Source organism: Hordeum vulgare, chromosome 3H (assembly GCF_904849725.1).
Source record: "Hordeum vulgare subsp. vulgare chromosome 3H, MorexV3_pseudomolecules_assembly, whole genome shotgun sequence".
In the NCBI taxonomy this organism is placed as follows: Eukaryota; Viridiplantae; Streptophyta; class Magnoliopsida; order Poales; family Poaceae; genus Hordeum; species Hordeum vulgare.
This window is the reverse complement of record NC_058520.1, coordinates 562220066-562233425: the sequence shown is the minus strand read 5'-3', so window position 1 is coordinate 562233425 and position 13360 is coordinate 562220066.

Below are 13360 nucleotides of genomic sequence, written 5' to 3'. Positions count from 1 at the left end.
TTTTGTGAAGAATAAAAAGTTCATGCATATTGAAAAAGTACGATCCAATTGCCTAACTTGGACACCGTGGTGCTTGACATTGTAGTTATGTGGCAAAGATGGAGCCATCCCTTCCTAATATAATAAAGATGGAAAGAGTTGAAACAATCTTTGAGGATCATACACTTTAAAAAATTAATCATTTTTATTGTTATACTTATAAATATTGTTGTGTTAATACTTGTTAATTCATCGTTTATCAATGAGCATACATGCATAAGAATACATCATGGATAGCATGTCACATCAAAATTTCTATTTTTATCATTTACTTACTCGGGACGAGCTGGAATTAAGCTTAGGGATGCTTGATACATCTCCAACGTGTCTATAATTTTTATTGTTCCATGCTATTATGTTATCATCTTAGAACACTTTTTATTAATTTATCTACCAATTTAAATTATTTTGTCAGCACTAACCTATTGACCCAGTGCCCAGTGCCAGTTGTTGTTTTCTACATGTTTTTCCACTTTCGAGGTTCCAGTACCAAACGAAGCCCAATTGACGTGAAACTTTTTGTGAATTTTTTTGGGACCAAAACAGGACCGTGGAGCATCGGAAGAAGGCCGAGAGGCGCATGAGCCCCCACAAGCCATCAGGTCGCGCCATGGGGGCGGCGTGATGGCTTGTGGCCAACTCGTGGCTCTCCCGGCCCCGTTCCCTGGCTTATAAATTCTTATTTACCCTCAAACCACCAGAGGAGGTCCCAAAAATAGTTTTTATGTCGTTCAAGTCTCTATTCCGGCAGGAGACGATCTAGAGCTCCATTCGGACACTTTGCGGGAGGGGGTCGATCACGAGGGCTTTTTCATCAACCTTGATGCCCTCATGATGATGTGTAAGTAGTTCACCGAAGCCCTACAGGTCCATAGCAGTACCTAGATGGTATCTCTCTCTCTCTCTCTTTGATCTTCAATACAATGATCATTGCATCTTCGCTTTGATCCATATGATGTAACTATTTTGTACGGTGCGTTTGTTGAGATCTGATGAATTGTAGATTTATGTTCAGATTATTCATGATAAGTATTTGAGTCTTCACTGATATATAATATGATTCTTATGTGCATGATTATGATAGCTTCGTAATTCTCTCTGATCTATTGAAATAGTTTGGCCAACTAGATTGATATTTCTTCGGTGAGAGAGGTGCATTGTAGTAGGTTCAATCCCGCGAATTTATGTAACCCATTGATAGAAGGGGACAAGTTGCATCTTTGTGTTGCTGCTACTAAGGGTAAAACGATGGGGTTTATTCATATTGGTTGAGTTTACTTTGTCTACATCATGTCATCTTACTCCAAGCATTACTTCGTTTGTCATGAACTTAATACGTAGAGAGGCAAGCATAGAAGCGCTCCTCAAGTGTAGTAATAGTAATAGGTGCACGCAGGAGTCAGCCTATTTTTTATGGATGTGATGCATATATTTACATGATCATTGCCGTGAAAATCACATAACTATTCACTCTTCTATCAATTGTCCAAGAGTAATTTGTTCACCCACCGTGTGCTATTTTTATGAAAGATGCCATTAGGGAAAGCTATGGACCCCGGGTCTATTCACAACATATTGCTAAAACCTCCAACGCCTTGCTGCCATTTATTTGCTTTTATTTTATTTGCATTTTATAATTATCTGTAATTATCTACACACCTCATTCGCTTGCAAATAATGAGACCAAGGGGATTGACAACCCTCTTGTCCGCGTTGGGTGCAAGTTGTTTATTCTTTTGTGTGCAACCACTAAAGACGGTTGTGGTTGATACTACTATTGGTTTGATAAACCTTGGTTTCATAACTGAGGGAAATACTTACCCACTTTGTGCTGCGATAACTCATTCCTCTTCACGGAAAACCCAACGCAGATCACGAGTATCACATGCGAGTGCCATGTGGGGCCGACCCAGGTTAATTGGGTGCTACCCCCACTAATCTAATTAGCTAATTACTTATTTAGTTTAACTTAATTAGGAAATGAGAGGTGCGCCATGTCTCCTTAATTAATCAAAGTTTATTTTTAAACACATAGATTATCCCTAGGCACTAACTCATGACGAGATGATGTATATACTTCTCGCACCCTGTTGGTTACCCCAAGTGGAAGGTTGAGATGTAGTCAGCATCAAGTTTTCCCTCACACGAGAACTGTAAGGTTTATCGAACCAGGAGGACTCCTAGGATCAACAAGTAGGTGTCTTCCACCCTGGCGCTAGCAGAAGACGTGGACCTGCACAAACAACAAATAACTTTGCTCCCAACGAGTACAGAGAGGTTGTCAATCTCTCCGGCCTTGTAGTTTGCAAAGGATCAAAACACAAGCGGAAAAGTAATAGTGATAGCAATGGAAAAGTAAATGAAAGCGGTAAATGATGGAGGTGTAAACAATGATGGTGATATGGACCGGAGTCACATGATGTTCACTAGTGATGTCTCTCTCCCAAAAGACGATAAACAACTATGCTTGGGTAAACAAATCATAGTTGGGAAATTGACAGAATTATGAACGCACCGCAATGCTAATTATGCTACTTGATAGTTAGAGGTTCAATAGTAATGGGCAGTACGCCAAGACAAGTAGACCGTTTATTCGTCAACATCTACTTACTAATCATCCACCTTGAGATATCTATTCAGAACATCTCACCGGTATTAAGTTGCGAGCCCCACCCAAAGTGTAAACTCAAAGCAACAGACAACTACATTAACAAACTATCCATAAGGTAAAAATCCTTGCAACCGTGGTCACGAGCACTTTTGTTTTCTCCCTGGTGGCAACAACACATCCCCTAGTTTCATGTTTCTATCACTCAAGCTAGACATCGAGGGGCATGAACCCACAATCATGCATAACGCTCCCTCTTGGAGTTCCAATCTACTACTGGGCCAAAGCAATAAATAGCAACAGAGAACATGCATGAATCACTAAGGAACATAATATAAAAGGATAATCAAATATATAACTCATAACAATCTGAACATAATCTCATAATCCATCGGATCCCAACAAACCGAGCATAGCAATAACAAGAGAATTACATAGATGCCTTGATCATGTAGGGCAGCTCACAAGGACTAACCATTGAAGCACGAAATTGGAGAGAAGACATCACATAGCTATTGGTCATGGACTCAAGGTTCAAGGAGGACTACTCACGGCACGTCCGGGAAGCGTCCATGGCGGTGGAGAAGCTCCCGGAGGTCAATCCTCCCTCCGACAGGGTGCCGGGAAGAGGTCTCCTGACGCTCCCGGTCTCGGAAGCGCTGCAACGGTGGAACGATGGAGAAATTCGCGATTCTGGAAGTTGTGGAAGGGTTTCCTCTCGGGACTTTAAATATAGGCCAAAGGAGGGCACCGGAGGAGGTGGGGCCCACCCAGGCGGCCTCCTCGCGCGGCCTACGGCCTGGCCGCGCAAGTAGGTCGTCTGGGTAGCCCCTGGCCCCCCTTTGGCCCATCTTCGGTGATCCGGAAGCTTCTGTTTTGCTCATTTTTTATATATTTTTCCTGAACTTTTTTGGGCTTCAGAAAAATTGGGTAAAAGCCCGTGCAAAATAGACATCAGCAGACAGAAACTGGCATTGGGTGCACTGAGTTGGTAGGTTAGTCCAAATATGTGTAAAATAATATAAAAGTGTAGCAAAACATATAACAATGTCACCCAAAAGATCATGGAACAAGCAGAAATTATAGATACTTTGGGACGTATCAACATCCCCAAGCTTAATTTCGGTGGTGACATGCTAACACACATATAAGAACTTCAAAGTAAAGCAAGTGAGATATGCAATTCAAGTCAAGACAATAACAAGTAAGAGTTTATATCTAGTATTGAGTTTAGCAAAGTAAGAACATAAAGATGCAAGAGCTCTCGCTCTCCGTGACTCGAATGTCTCCAAATGGTGTTTGCATGCAAGAAGTGGGAGATGGTTTGAGATCATATAATATATTTTTAATTGAGAACTCAATCTACTAAAATTTCACACTTGGTCTCCTTTGAAATCTTATTTTGACTCAACCCCATACCACTAGTCAGGCACAAGTCAAAATGATCCTCTCCCTTTCGACTTTGAGAACTCATGCAATGGATTAGCGTAAGCAAGATATGTTGGCCCTTAGGATGGAAAATATAATAATGATGGGGAAGGAAGACAAAAAGGTGTGAAAGGCTCACACCAATGAGGACAACCATAGGCGAGAGAAAGCCAAATGATAGATATGATGTGAGGAGTAGGGATTGCGATGTAACGGATGCACATGTGAGCTAAGGTAAGCTCTCCAATGGAACTAGTGGGGGTGCTTTCAACTTGTTTGATCATGAAGTCCTAGAGCTCATTTGAGGAGGCTCATCATTGGAATATGCAAACCAAGTTCTATAGTGTAAGGGTCCCCACATAGTTATGCATGAATGATATTCCATATGTAGTACCAATATAGCAATGGAGTACGAGTGTGGATCTTCAAAATGAACAGTAGTGTTGCCCCCTTCTCTCTTTTTATTTCCTTTTCTTTTTCTTTTTCTTTTTCTTTTTCTCTTTTATTATTTTTTGTGTGGCCTCTTTGGGTCTTTCTTTATCTCTCTCATTTGTCCTCTTTGGGATCTTTTGTTTTGTCCTCTTTGGGATATTTTCCTCTCTTAAGGGCAACACTTTATGTTTTACATGAATAAAGAGAAGATCATCACACTTTATAGGAAGTACTCAACATAAAGACAAGTGAAAACTATCATGATGTATGCAAATGTATGCCTCTGCCAGTGTAGCAGGATATGCAATGATACTAGCGTGTCATGTAGCAATAATTGGGGCAAGGCCCAACTATCATGCGGGTCTACTATCAAGCAAAAGCATGTATGACATGAAGATCAAGTCATAATATGGTGGATGTTGCATGGCAATGTATCTCGGAAAGGCTATGGAAATGCCTTAATAGGTTGGTATGGTGGCTGTTTTGAGGAAAGATATAATGAGGCTTATGTATGACAGAGCATATCATGTCATGAGTTTGGATGCACCGATGGAGTTTGCACCAACTCTCAATGTGAGAAAGGGCAATGCATGGTATTGAAGAGGCTAGCAAAATATGGATGGTGGAAGTGCCAACAATTGAATACTCACATTAGTGTGAATAACTCATACACTTATAATCGGTAACTCACTATCTAGTTAGGAAATTCACGAAGATACAAGTACCCCGAGGAGGAGTGTTTGGGGGCTTGGTTATCCTTGCGCATCCTCAACTCATGGTAACGGCAGGGTACTCTATATATTCCAACCCCTCCAGAGATTAGCGATCAATTTAGTAGCTAGAGTTCTCAACTAATTTTTAATTTTCGAAAAACACAAGGATTTCCCAAAATACGACACCTATCACTAATAGGCTCAGGCTCATGGCACCAATAGTCTAAACATTACTCAAATCAATACCTCAAAACTATTGGAAGTTACTACTATACTTGAATAGCAATCTCAATTACCTACTCATACAAGACACACAACTTAGTGCAACGAGCCAACTCTCTAAACAAGATAAGCATGTAACTCAAGAGAGTTCCAGAAGCAACCTCAATAATAGCTCTTAAAAAGATAAGCATGAAAACTAAGAGCTAAGCATGACAGTAGCTACGAAAAGATGATGAACACACAAAAAAGATAAGCATGAAAACCTATGTTGTGTTCTAGAGTGGAATGGAGCGTGTTTATCTCCCAAACAAGGTAGGCTAGGTTCCGACTTGTTATGACCAGAAAGCAAAACTAAAACAAACTAAAAAGCAAAGAGAGGGACGCTCCAAGCATAGCACATAACATATGAAGTGATAAAAATATAGCATGAAGATGGACGAACTGATGATTGTTGATAGAGAAGGGGATGCACGGGGGTATCCCCAAGCATAGACGCTTGAGTCTCCTTTGAATATTTCTTGGGGTGCATGGGGCATCCCCAAGCTTGAGCGCTTGACACTCATGTATCTTCTTTCATCATCTCCCATCGCATACTTGAAAACTCCATTCATACGAAACTCATCATAAGCTGATTAGAGTGGTTAGTACCCTTAATAAAATAATTCATTACCTACTCGAAATAAAGATTTTCATGAAAAGCTACTGATTCTCATGATTGCGAAAAGGGTTTTGCAAATAAAAAGTAAGCTTTGGATTTGCAAAACAATGAAAACGCAAAACATGGCAGAATCTGTGAAAAAACAGAACAACAGGTAGTAAATAATTTATTCGGGGCACTTCTGCAACTCAAATCAAAACACTCATAACACATGCCAGAATTGAAATTATATAGAGCATGCTGTCAAACAAATTCAGATAAAAAAGATGATCTGGTGATTTTTGGTGAATTTTTCCGTCAAGCACACAAAATCTGTTTCTGGACAACATGTTATAATTTTTGAACTTTCTTGCAATCGGAGGCTATAACTTGGCACAGAGCTTAAAAATAAAGATACAATGATGTTGCTACGATAGTAACAAGCATCAAGACCACTAAAACAGAAAGTAAAAAACAAATTGGGTTTCCTCCCAACAAGCGCTTTCTTTTATGCCTTTGAGCTAGGCATAATGCAAGAAGATCAAGTGTTATCAACCCCAAAAGAATAACTTGCCCGAGTAACGGACTCATAAGGTAACTTAATCTTCTTTCGAGGGAAGTGTTCCATTCCCTTCTTAAGAGGTAATTAGAATTTAATAATTCCCTCTTTCATGTCAATGATAGCACCAACTGTGTGGAGAAAAGGACGTCCCAAAATAATTGGACATGAAGGATCACATTCAGTGTCCATAATAAGAAAATCAATGGGCACATAATTATCATTGACAATAATAAGCACATGTTCTCCCTAAAGGTTTCTTTATGGAAGAATAAATAAGACGAACACCAAAAGAACATGGATCATAAGGTTTCCAACCAAGCATATCATACATTCTGTTGGGCATAACGGAAGCACTAGCTCCAACATCACACAATGCAAAGCAAGAGATATTATTCAATTTAATCTTGACCATAGGATACCAACCATCTTCTAGTTTTCTAGGAATAGTAGTCTCTACCTTGAGCTTCTCCACCCTAGCTTTTATAAGAGCATTGGTAATATGCTCGGTGAAGGCAATATTGAGTGTACTAGTGTGGGGGTCTTTAGCCATTCTTTGGAAAAAGGTGATAACTTCGGAGATACTACAATTGTCAAAATCAATATTATTGCTATTAAGTAAAATTGTAGTGTCATTCTCTATGTTTGATTTGCTCTCTATTATAAGAGTTTGGACGTCTTCCCAAGTTTGGGGACGTTTAGGAGCAACTTCAAACCAAAGATCGTGTGGCTTCCCGATGCAACCATGCCAAGGGCATAAGAACCCATGGCAGCGGCAACAAGCAAGAACAAAGCAACTTTTGTTTTGTGGTTTTTGGTATAGGACTCTAAAGCAAAAACTAGAAAGCAAACTAACAAGACTAAAAAGCAAAGGTAAAGGATAGCGTGCAACTCCCCTATCTTGAAGACTGGAGTCCCCGGCAACGGCGCCAAAAAACTTTGCTTGATGACGAGATGATGTATATACTTCTCGCACCCCGTTGGTTACTCCAAGTGGAAGGTTTAGATGTAGTCAGCAACAAGTTTTCCCTCACATGGGAACTATAAGGTTTATCAAACCAGGAGGACTCCTAGGATCAACAAGTAGGTGTCTTCCACCCTGGCGCTAGCAGATGACGTGGACCTGCAAACACAAAAAATAACTTTGCTTCCAATGATTACAGAGAGGTTATCAATCTCTCCGGCCTTGTAGTTTGCAAAGGATCAAAACACAAGCGGGAAAGTAATAGTGATACCAACGGAAAAGTAAATGAAAGCGGTAAATGATGGAGGTGTAAACAATGATGGTGATATGGACTGGAGTCACATGATGTTCACTAGTGATGTCTCTCTCCGAAAAGACGATAAACAACTATGCTTGGGTAAACAAATCACAGTTGGGCAATTGACAGAATTATGAACGCACCGCAATGCTAATTATGCTACTGGATAGTTAGAGGTTCAATAGTAATGGGTAGTACACCAAGACAAGTAGACCGTATATTTATCAGCATCTACTTACTAATCATCCACCTTGAGATATCTATCCAGAACATCTCGCCGGTATTAAGTTGCGAGCCCCACCCGAAGTGTAAACTCAAAGCAAGGAACAACTGCATTAACGAACTATGTGTAAGGTAAACAATCCTTGCAACCGTGGTCACAAGCACCGTTGTTTTCTCCCTGGTGGCAACAGCACATCCCCTAGTCTCATGTTTCTGTCACTCAAGCTAGACATCGAGGGGCATGAACCCACAATCATGCATAACGCTCCCTCTTGGAGTTACAATCTACTACTCGGCCAAAGCAATAAATAGCAACGGAGAACATGCATGAATCACTAAGGAACATAATATAAAAGGATAATCAAATATATAACTCATAACAATCTGAACATAATCTCATAATCCATCGGATCCCAACAAACCGAGCATAGCAATAGCAAGAGAATTACATAGATGCCTTGATCATGTAGGGCAGCTCACAAGGACTAACCATTGAAGCACAAGATTGGAGATAAGACATCACATAGCTACTGGTCATGGACTCAAGGTCCAACGAGGACTACTCACGGCACGTACGGGAAGCATCCATGGTGGTGGAGAAGCTCCTGGAGGTCAATCCTTCCTCGTCAGGGTGCCGGAAAGAGGTCTCCTAACGCTCCCGATCTCGGAAGTGCTGCGGCGGCGGAACGATGGAGAAATTCGCGATTCTGGAAGTTTTGGAAGGGTTTCCTCTCGGTCTCGTGACTCTAAATATAGGCCAAAGGAGGGCACCGGGCAGCCCCTGGCCCCCTCTGGCCCATCTTCGGTGATCCGAAAGCTTCTGTTTCGCTCATTTTTATATATTTTTCATGAATTTTTTTGGGCTTTGGAAAATTGAGTAAAAGCCCCTGCAAAATAGACATCATCAGACAGAAACTGGCACTGGTTGCACTAAGTTCGTTGGTTAGTCCAAATATGTGTAAATAATATAAAAGTGTAGCAAAACATATAACAATATCAATCAAAAGATCATGGAACAAGCAGAAATTATAGATACGTTTGGGACGTATCAATAACATGTCGGTCGTGTCCACTCTTATAGTGGATAAGGTTGACCTAGTGAGCGTGCTAACTGGGCAATAGGACCCACCCGTCAGCCTCTGCTCACTGGGAAGTTGACCCGGTAAACAAGACCCACCAGTTAGCTCGTGTGTGGCATGGTTGGGCACATTTATGTGTGCACTTAGATATTTAAATATTTATTTCGAAATTAAATAAATTCCAAAAAAATGCTTAACTCTTTGAAAAATCATATAAACTAATCTATAAGTCAGATGGAAATAATTTATAAATGAAAGTTGCTCAGAAAAATATAATGAATCTGAATATGCTATATCTTCATGTGTCACATGCCTCTTACATGATGAACATGAAACTTTTCCCATCGAACCGTTTGTCCGATAAATGCTAAGACCCGAGAAATGTCCACGCATATTTTCTAGCTCCGTTTGTAATGTGTACCATTGCATTAGGTCACCACTAGCCCAACACATTGCCATGTCATGCATTGTGATACATTTGATTGTTGTGTATTTATTGTTTCTTCCCCATGTTCTCTCTGGTAGACCCAGAGACTGACACTGCTACCGACGTCCAACCACTTGCAGCAGAGCTTTCACGCAAGAAAACCCCCTTGATCATTCCTATATCGCGAATCCTTTCTCTCTCATGCTTGCATTAGAATTCTCTACTGTATTTAATTGCTCGTATTCTGATGCATAGTCTGATTTTGTAGCTTGCTATGATTACTTACGTGTCTATCCTACATGCTTAGAATAGATTAGTGTTCCACCAGTGACCTCTCACCTTGTCCCTATTGCCCCCGCTTCATCATCGATGACTCGATCAACGTGATCGATGTCCTCAGCCCGACACATCACCTCACACCCCTTAGTTGTATGACTCTACAGAGCTACTATCGAGTGCCTAGGGTGATACCTCGCAACACACCACTACTAGGAAAAGGCCTGCTAGTGGCACACCTGTTTTGGCTACTAATGGCGCACTATAGGTGCGCCACTAGCATCACGCCATTAGAATTTTTTACTAATGGCGCACTCATACTTCTCCAACGTATCTATAATTTTTGATGGTTCCATGCTATTATCTTGTCAACTTTGGATGTTTTATATGCATGAATATGCTATTTTATATCTTTTTTGGGACTAACCTATTAACTCAGTGCCAAGTGCGAGTTTCTGTTTTTTCCGTGTTTTTGGCCCAGTTTCAGACGGAGTCCAAATGGAATGAAACTTTATGATGATTTTTTGGACCAAAAGAGACCCCCGAAGCTTTGAAAGAAGGCCAGAAGAGCCACGAGGGAGTCACAAGCCCTGACGCCGCCACCACCACCCTAGGTAGTGGCGACCAGTCTTGTGACCTCCTCGTGGGCCCAACTGACGTAATTCCACAGCCATAAATTCATAAACCCCCAGAAAGAAACCTAGATCGGTAGTTCCGCCGCCGCAAGCCTCTGTAGCCACCAAAAACCAATCTGGAGCCCGTTCTGGCACCCTGCCGGAGGGGGAATCCATCTCCGGTGGCCATCTTCATCATCCCGGCGATCTCCATGACGAGGAGGGAGTAGTTCTCCCTCGGGGCTGAGGGTATGTACCAGTAGCTATGTGTTTGATCTCTCTCTCTCTCTCTCGTGTTCTTGAGATGTCTTGATCTCGATGTACCATGGGCTTTGCTACTATAGTTGGATCTTATGATGTTCTTCCCCCTCTCCTTCTTGTAATGAATTGTGTTTCCCCTTTGGAGTTATCTTATCGGATTGAGTCTTTGAGAACACTTGATGTATGTCTTGCACGTGTCTATCTGTTGTGATCAACTTGTGGGTTTGTGACAATTGGGAACCTATGCATATGGGTTGGCACACGTGGATTCATGTGAGTACTTGATGTATGTTTTGGTGATCAACTTGCGGGTTCGTGACATTGGGAACCTATGCACAGGGGTTGGCACACGTTTTGACTCCCTGGTAGAAACTTTGGGGCACTCTTTGAAGTTCTATGTGTTGGTTGAATAGATGATTCCGAGATCATGTGATGCATATCGTATAATCATGCCCACAGATACTTGAGGTGACAATGGAGTATCTAGGTGACATTAGGGTCTTGGTTGATATGTATCTTAAGGTGTTATTCTAGTACAAACTCTATGATGGATCGAACGGAAAGAATAACTTCGTGTTATTTTACTACGTACTCTTGAATAGATCGATCAGAAAGAATAACATTGTTGTGGTTTTGTAATCGACAATAATCTCTTCGTTTTTTCCCCGCTATTAGTGACTTTGGAGTGACTCTTTGTTGCATGTTGATGGCTAGTTATATGATCCAATTATGTTATCATTGTTGAGAGAACTTCACTAGTGAAAGTATGAACCCTAGGCCTTGTTTCTACGCATTGCAATACCGTTCGTGCTCACTTTTACCATTTGTTACCTTGCTGTTTTTGTAATTTCAGATTACAAAAACCTATATCTACCATCCATATTGCACTTGTTTCACCATCTCTTCGCCGAACTAGTGCACCTATACAACTTACCATTGTATTAGGTGTGTTGGGGACACAAGAGACTCTTTGTTATTTGGTAGCAGGGTTGCTTGAGAGAGACCATATTCATCCTACACCTCTCGCGGATTGATAAACCTTAGGTCACCCACTTGAGGGAAAATTGCTACTGTCCTACAACCCTCTACACTTGGAGGCCCAACAACGTCTACAAGGAGAAGGTTGCATAGTAGACATCAAGCTCTTTTCTGGCGCCGTTGCCGGGGAGGTTAGCGCTTGAAGGTATATCTTTAGATCTTGCAATCGAATCTTTTTGTTTCTTGTTATTTCGCTAGAAAACTACAAAAAAAATGGAATTGAGGATGCCTCATATGCTCCATCTTTTCAATGTCTTTCGTGAGCATGATGGGAAGGAAAATTGTGCTCAAGTGCTGAAAGAAGAATTACATAGAATGCTTGGCATAGAATATGTGAATGATGAGCATGATTTCAATGTTCTTAGCATGAATTCTTTGAATACCCATGATGCTAATGATATGCAAAGCCACAAGCTTGGGGATGCTATATTTGAGGAGGATGATCTTTTTAGTTCTTCCACTTTGAACGATCAAAATCATTTTGATGAAAGCATGCCCCCTATCTATGATGATTATTGTGAGGACACTTATGCTTTAAAGAAGAGGGATGATAAAACTTGTCATACTCTCGAGAACCCCTTTGGTAAACCTTGCTTTTTCATTGTGGACACAATTTGTAGTGCTCAAGTCTTTTACGATACTCCCACTACTATTCTTGAGAATAGATTTCCTTATGTGGAGAGTAGTAAAATTTCTATGCTTGTAGATCATGAAAAGAAAGCCTTAGGTGCTGGTTATATTGTTGAATTCATTCATTATGCTATTGAAAATTACTATGAGAGAGGATCATATGCTTCTACTTATTGCAATAGTATATAGCTTCCTCTCCATATGTTGAAATTTTTGAAGCTATGCTTGTTTTGCCTTCCTATGCTAGTTGATTCTTGCTCCAATAAATTGTTTGATCACAAAATCCCTATGCATAGGAAGTGGGTTAGACTTAAATGTGCTAGCCATTTTCTCCATGATGCTCTCGTTGTGTTTCAATCCTTACCTTTTATGTGAGCATCATTGAAATCAATGCCTAGCTAAGGGTGTTAAACGATAGCGCTTGTTGGGAGGCAACCCAATGAATAAATTTTTCTTTGCTTTTTGCTTCCTTTTTTGCTTTATCCGCACCATCATAATTCTATTATGATTGTGTCTTTTGTGTTCATTTTTGTGTTTGTGCCAAGCAAAACCGTTATGATTAGTCTTGGTGATGATTGTTTGATCATGCTGTAAAAAGACAGAAACTTTCTGCTCACGAAACGATTTTTCATTTTTATTCTGTAAGAGATTTAGAGTTGATTCTTTTTTCTTCTGATTTCTACGCAATTTCTTCAGACTGTCGTAATTTTTCAGATTTGTTGAAGTACCATAAGTATACAAAATATACAGATTGCTACAGACTGGTCTGCTGTTAACAGATTCTGTTTTTGTTGTGTTGGTTGCTTATTTTGATGAAACTATGGATAGTATCAGGGGGTATTAGCCATGGAAGATTGAAAATAAAGTAACCCAACATCAGCATAAGTAGAATTTAAGTTTGCTACAGTACCTA